Source organism: Hakea prostrata, chromosome 11 (assembly GCF_041222555.1).
Source record: "Hakea prostrata isolate BN-2017 chromosome 11, UWA_Hpros_2, whole genome shotgun sequence".
Lineage (NCBI taxonomy): Eukaryota > Viridiplantae > Streptophyta > Magnoliopsida > Proteales > Proteaceae > Hakea > Hakea prostrata.
In genome coordinates this window covers 300,732-308,104 of record NC_142610.1, presented here as the reverse complement: position 1 = coordinate 308,104, position 7,373 = coordinate 300,732, and the positions used below count along the sequence as shown (strand labels likewise).

The 7,373-nt window shown below is 37.5% G+C and overlaps 1 long non-coding RNA gene across 1 annotated transcript; it reads right to left on the bottom strand.

Moving 5' to 3' along the window:
- Window positions 1–4,658: 4,658 nt before the first annotated feature.
- Window positions 4,659–6,968, bottom strand: LOC148999491 (uncharacterized). The gene is made up of 3 exons (XR_016170821.1): window positions 5,564–6,968; window positions 5,320–5,465; window positions 4,659–5,189 (listed from the first exon to the last, which is right to left on the bottom strand). It is a non-coding gene; the product is annotated as an uncharacterized LOC148999491 (long non-coding RNA).
- Window positions 6,969–7,373: the final 405 nt, after the last annotated feature.

The following is a 7,373-nucleotide window of genomic DNA, read 5'->3' as shown; positions in this document are numbered from 1 at the left end:
CTGTAGGTTTTCTTTCCCTCAATATTCTGAAACTTCTTTCGTTCTCCACTGTTTTACTGATCACTAACTGCTTTGCATTATAGAAGCATGTATGATTCTATCAAATTGGTGGAGGGGTTGATTAGGAAAAGAAGGAGATTGGCCACTGGTGTTACCAAGCTGAATGGGGATGTGGGATATCAGCACATCAGGTATGATATCTTGCAGGCCCAACATGAAGATACCTACCTGCCAGGAATTGGGGAGAGTGAAGAAAGACTTACATTTAGTGAAGCAGAAATTGTGTGAAGTCCGTGTCGACTATGATCACTATAGAAATTGAAGAACAAAGCCCAAAAGAGGGAGGCAGAGGCAGTGAAGGCCAAGGATGCTGCCATTTGAGACAAAATTGGCCAAGCTGAAGCTAGACGTGGAGGCTAGAGCTCTTAGTGGCAAAGCTTCAGAAAAAAAATGCTACACTATCCACTTGTTGTGTTGAAGCTAGATTCTAAGAAGCAACCTCTAGAAAGAGAGCTGAAAGAAGTGGATAAAAAGGTGGTGAAGCTGGAAACTTCCTTCAAAGAAGATTCCATAAGGGATTTCAAGGCCTCAGCTGAGTACAAGAATGAGGTGTCTTAGGTAGCCCTTCTAGACTTTGAACTTGGTTTGGATGATGCTTTTAGCCTTATGGTGAAGAAGCTGCCTGAGGACACCTCAAGAAAGGTCTGTGAAGGAGCTCCTTTCAACGCTAACACTTGCAAAAGATTGAAGATTCCTGTGTTTAGCTGGATGCTACCTTCAACTGAAACTCCTGCACCTAAAGCTGCTCCAGAAGTCAAGCCTCCCACTAAACAAGCTCCAGCTGTTGCCTCGAACCTGCCACCTCCACCAGGGACACCTTATCCTGAGGCCAACAATGATCCTCTTCCTAAGGAAGTCAGTCATCAGCCTGCTGCTAGAATCAAAAGTGACGATGCTGGTGATGTCAATCCACCTGCTGCTAAATAATCTCGCCTTTAACCATTTTTCTTCCATGTACATGTTTTTTGTGTTGTTTCTTTCTCTCTCTTTCTCTCTCTCTCTCTCTCTCTCTCCCTCTCTCCCTTGAGGCTTTTCTGCACAACACATATTGATCAATGAAAGAAATGTATTTTCATCTTGTCCAAATCTTGTCTTTGCACTTACAATGATTAGAATCATATTCGTTTCACACCCACTGCTTGATACTTATACATAATATTCACAAATTTCACTAAGTTTGAGCTCTCAGGGAAAGTTGAGTGACACACATTTTTCTTATAAAAATGACTAAGTATATGCTCTCGGGAAAAATTCCACGAATTCATGTCTTACAAAAAGGAACTGGATAGGTAAGATACAAGAAAAAAAAATCAATATTTAAACAAGTCATTAGCTGTTACTTGCTCAAGGATATGCCTTGTTTATTGATAGAACTTCTTCTAGTGCATTGCATTCCATGCATGAGCAAGCTCCCTATTTGTCTCAAGATCTCTGAGCTTTTATGTTCCTGGTTGGAGTTCATGTACTACCAAGTGAGGGGCCTCCCATCTAGGAGATAATTTGTTTCTTCCTCTTGGGGCTAAGATATCAGCTTGTCAGTGTCACATCCCCCCAGCCGGTACCCTACCTGTAATACCTGGATTTGTGATCCACAGCCCCGAAGATCAAGTTTAGGGCGATCATATCTCACATAGCACAATAATATAATCAAGAGCAAGAACAAATCTTTGTATTTAAGTAAATTAAGAAACAATCAAGTATGGATCTCAGAAGGATTACAAAAGAATATTAGAGTGTATAATAAAAGATACCAATCAAAGAGATAACTATAAAGTATAGTGGAAAATAACTCTACAGACCAATGCGGAAGGTAGATAATATCTAAGAAATTACAATTGAATAAACTACAGAAAGTAAAGAAACAATGAAGTCTAAGGGTCAAATCAAGTCTTCCATCGATTCTTCTTCTTCTTCTTCTTCGATCTTCGTCTTCTTCACCTTTGGCTTATGCACTTTCATCTTTGGATCTTCATCTAACTCTTGATCCCAACAACGAGCAAGATGGTGTCTACTACTATCAATAGTGTGAAATCCAACCCTAAACCTAGCTTGGACACCCTATCTGTTTTGAGATAAAGAAGGACTTGTGGATATTAGACTTGTAAATGGGACCTAGAGTTTAGTGTGGATAGGTTTAGAAGACCCTAGAAAGTCAATTCAGACCTTTACCTAGGTTGGCTATAGGCCCAAGTGTTGGATTTAACCCTAGAGACCCAAAATTCAGAAGTTTGATGAAGGAAGACCCTTTGGTCGATCCCGTCAACCAAGGCATCGACCAAAGCTTCCCAAAAAGCTGAATTTCTTATTTTTTGAAGTTTTGATCTTAGGATCCTCCAAATAATGCAACTTTGTGTTAAACCCTATTGTTTGACCTCTCAATTGCTAGTGAATGTGGGAAGAACCCAAGAGCCTCCTCCTCAAGCCAAGGAAGATCCCCAAGCATTCCTCCTAGTTACTAATTTGGTTTCATCTTTTTCAAGGTTAGTATTGCATCTCTGTATTCTCTAATTTTTCTCGTCTTACTGTTCTAGCTTGATGTTTTGATCATGGAGAAGGTAATACACTACTGTAACTACCTATCTTCTTATCTCCTTGTGTCTTAGAGTGAACCCCCAACCCCTCTATGCATTCCTTGAAGCCATATGGTGAAATCTCCTCAATTCTTCATGTTTTTTATTGAGTTTTGGACAACATGATCATTCTACTGTATTTTCCTTTCTAATCAATGTTTGACAAGTATATTCTTAGTTTCTACTATTGAACTAATGTATTTCACCTCTTTGAATGAATCTCCATTCATTCTAGCCATTCTAGCTTGCTATGTTGATCATTGACTTAAGCATTCTAGCAAGTTTCTATTTTTGATTCCTCTCATTCAAAGTTAGTATTCTCTTAATGTATTCTTACTCTTGCTGCGATTATGAAGATGGTATTGCATCCTTGCAAACACCTCTTCTATGATCTTCAAAGTTATAGATAAGCATGCATTTACCATTATTTATTTGATTTAATTCCCCATACTTATTTAATTAAAGAGAACTAATTGAGTATTTTTGTGTATTTTTCAGGAATAAGGTGATTTTGGATATTAGAAATAATATGGAGTAAAAAGTTGGAAAATATATTAGATATTGGTGGATTTTAAATCATGGCATTCAATCTTGCTGCCCAAGAAATCATGAAAAGTGAGATCTTTGTCAAATTGGAAACATGTGGAGGTCTAAGGAACAAAATTGGTAATAAATCTGAAAATCGGGTAAATAGACCTACCTTCAATATTTTGGGCATATCTCTCTCGTATGAGCTTGGATTTCGATGGTTCAAGATGATATGGAACGATATTGAAAATATCTACAACTTTCCAGTTTTGAGTTTTCCCAAAATCCGAAAGGATAAAGGTCAAATGAACGGGTAAAGAGAGGGGATTCATTGTGTGCGAGAGACATAAAAGAGAAGCCAACCATAGAAAGGAAGACGGCGAATGCAGCTCTCATCTCTCTCATTGCTGAAGAAGAAGACCACATCTCTCTCTCTCTCTCTCTCTCTCTCTCTCTCTCTCTCTCTCCCCCTATGTTTCATCTTTATTTTTCTTATGAACTTTGTGATAATAAGTAGCTAGTTCCTTTTCTTTGGGATGTAGATGAACCATGCTCATTTAATTAATTTGATTGTTCTATCTCTTCTAGTTGATTGTGTTTGAGTTTGGCCAAAGATGTTTTATAACGCAGCGAACTAAGCGTGCCAAGCTTCCGCGAAGGACGATAGTCTTGCAAAAATAGGGCATACCTAGGAAGACCATCCCTAATTTGCTTTGAAGTGTAGAGTTATATCGGTTAAAGAAAAGCATTGGGGGATTCGAAATCCCAAAGATCTTCACATATTCATAGTTTAAGTTTTTGCATTAATTAATATATTTAATTTAAATTTAGTTTTGTTAAATTCAATCTTAGTAACATAGCCTTTTAGTTCCCCATAGTTCGACCCCGTACTTTCTGCTTGCTAGATTAGTATAGGATTTTATTTTTGATTGGTTAGCGACACGATCAGTTATGAAAGAATTCCATTCATTCTAATGATGCTATGATCCCCCTATTTGATTTTCTAAAAGAGATCATGTATATCTTCATGATGCATGTTTGATCTTATTTCCCTATTATGATTTAATCCATTCTTATGATAATTCTTATCTCTGAGTTGTTACTGATATTCCATTAGAGTGAAGCCTTGTTCTCTCTAATTCCTCCCTTGAATCCATGGTGAGTTTGGTATGAAAATCATGTTGTTTCCAATTTAGAAGTCATGTTTCCAAATTAGAAAGTTATGATTTTTTACCTTGGATGATGTGTAATTCATGCTAGATAGTCTTAGTATGTTTGTGTGAAGTTTCCCTTCGAATTTTGGATCAATTGGACTTCAAATGAAGAACTTATGACCAAAGCAATGTAATCTGCCCATACTGAATTCTGCTTGGTCGATCCCATCAACCAAGGACCATCGACCAAGGCTGCTGCTGGCAGCAACTTTACTCAGTTTTGCTCCGTTTCGACTCTGACCTTTTGGGAATTTGTTCTTAACATTATCCATATTGAAAGCTCTAATCAATCACATTTCTTTTGCAAGAAAGCAGCTCAATCCCTAATCCATTGCAACACGTGATTTTACATTTTTATCAATCACATATCTTTACAAAACCACAAGTGACTCAACTGAGAGATGAATCCAATGTTGGATTCAAAAAGAAAACACCGTTAATCTCCTGGATTTGTACTTCCCAAAACTCACTTCTGGCCCATTTTCTCTGCTGTCCACAAGAAATCAGTTTAATGCTATTGCTAACAGGGGGATTAGAGATCACCACTTGGGCCAACAACTGGTATAAAATGGGTGCAGGTTCTCCCTCCATAAGTTACTTATAGTGAAGGCCACAAAACTGCCGTGTAACATGGTTGAGTGCCCACTGCGGGTGTTGAAAACCAATTAAGTGGGAAATTCAATTTTGAATGACCAAGTCGACACCAAAAATCATACGAGTAACAATAGCACCGACTGCCGGTAGAGTAACTAGACTTTGTCCTTCCAACATTGATCATTGAGCCCTGAACATGGACGACTTCTACTATGGAAAGATGCTGCATTGCAAGAAGCATAAAGTGAGTATGTTGAAGTTTGTAACTTAGGAGAGCATTGACCATTTTCAAAAGAAAGCTATTAGTATTTTCCTCTTCAGTTCAAAAATTGAGGCACTTAAAATTTACTGACCATCCCCAGCAGAAGCTGAAGAACTAAGATATGTCCTCTTTGATCGAGGTACAGTAGGAAGCATTGCAACAGGTTCAATATTCCATGGAGATATTCTGTTTGGTCAAGCTGCTGCAGTAGACTGATCAATGATCATCCCACTGAACCTACATAAAAACAACAGAGGAAAAATATCAAAGAGTTACTTCTCAGCCTTGATCCAAAAAATTTAGTGAAGGTACACACAAAAGGAAGAGAAAACAACCTTAAGGCATCACCATCTTGAACCATGCCACCTGATAGGATCTACATCTTCCATGCCAAAAATTTACCACCAAATCTGATTTGCCAACAGAAAAAATAAGAATTTTCATTAAAATAATTTAAGATGACATAGGCATCTAAAAGATCCATAATGAAGTGGTTTTTTCACTTTTGCTCAGGTTTGTCTTCTTCAGCTTCAGCCTTCATTCTGAACCTCATGCCAACTGCATAGGGGGCTTCGATTGATGTTATGCATCGAGCATGAGGTGTTATGAATTCAGAATGAGTTGTTCTATTGAAAACATGGATAAAAGTGTTGTCAGACAATTTGGGCTTCCACATAAAACAGTTAAACACAAATTAAAGTCCAAGCATAGAACATCTATTACTTATAAACTCTTTATGATAGTACAAAACAGCACATAAAGTAAGATATTCAACTGAAATATAAATCAAACTAGACACCAGATTCATCTCCGTCTGGATATCCAAATGGTTTTGTGTTGGTCCAAGGTATGTACTTGCATCACCTCTAAACCACTATTTGATATGAAATCCAGTGATAAGAACACACAGGATATATAAGATAGAGCAATCAAGGTACATAACAAATAAAATGTGCATCTACCCAAAGAACTTTATCATAACAAAATGCTAAAATTCTAGTAAGGACTTCTTCTCTGGTTTTCCAATGAGGGTGGGTACATCGTAGGAACAAAAATTCTTAATCAAACAATTGTGTTAAACTGATGTTTGGACCACCTTAATAGTCTGAGGAAGTTGAACAACTCTTGCAGCTGATTCAAGCAGTTCACATACCACGGGATCCTCCAACTGACTCCTAAAAATGGCGGATTTATTCCCGGGGGCTCATATACAATGTTGTCGGGGTAATAATATTAAAAAAAATCTTTTTTTTTAATATTATTGAGAGGCTCGGGTTGCGAACATGGCGTGCGGACTTAGAAGTCCTGCACACAGGCTTTCCTCTCGATCGGAGTCGACCTCAGTCCCCTGCTTCCGAATAGAGTAGTTCGCCGTCATCAAGCGAACCGGGACTGAGCTCAAATTGTCCTTCCTTTGCAGCGAGATAGATTTCTTAAAAACATAGAAGTAAATATTTGTGATAGCAGTCTACAAACATTATGACCCTCCTCAGATCACACACGCACTGAATGGAGCCTGATGCATTGGGCATTTCACATACTATATAGCAACTCTTACCAAGCTCTACTATCTGTTGTAGTCAAACAATAGGCTAGATCATGAACTCACTTTCTTAAAGCCACTACAACAAGGAGAACAATTACAATGGATAAACAAGCAGAATAGAAGACGAAGTCCCCATATAAATATGGAAAATCCCTGCTCAACAATTTGTAGAAAGAGATAGAATAAACATAGGAAAAGTAATAAATTGCCTGCAATAAATACTTAAACAAATAAAGGCACCTATATGTTTCAACTGCTGAACAGCGGGTAATACAACATAAACCATTATATATATAAAAGAAAAGATAAATCTTTATAGTTATGAACCTACAATTAATACCATATGCTTAATTATGCCCAAACAGAGGTGGCAATTTAATGCCATTGCTAGCTTCTTACGAATAGCTAAAGTAAAAATTATCACCATTAAAAAAGGATCATTGTTACCACTTACATCTTGGTTAACACTTTTCCACTTTTAATTCACTCAATCATATGTAATAAATAAAGCCAAATGGTGACATGAGGAGGTAACATTACAAAAGCAGAACAATTATGAGTTTTCACCTAATAATGGTGATGTTGTTTTCTCACCCCCT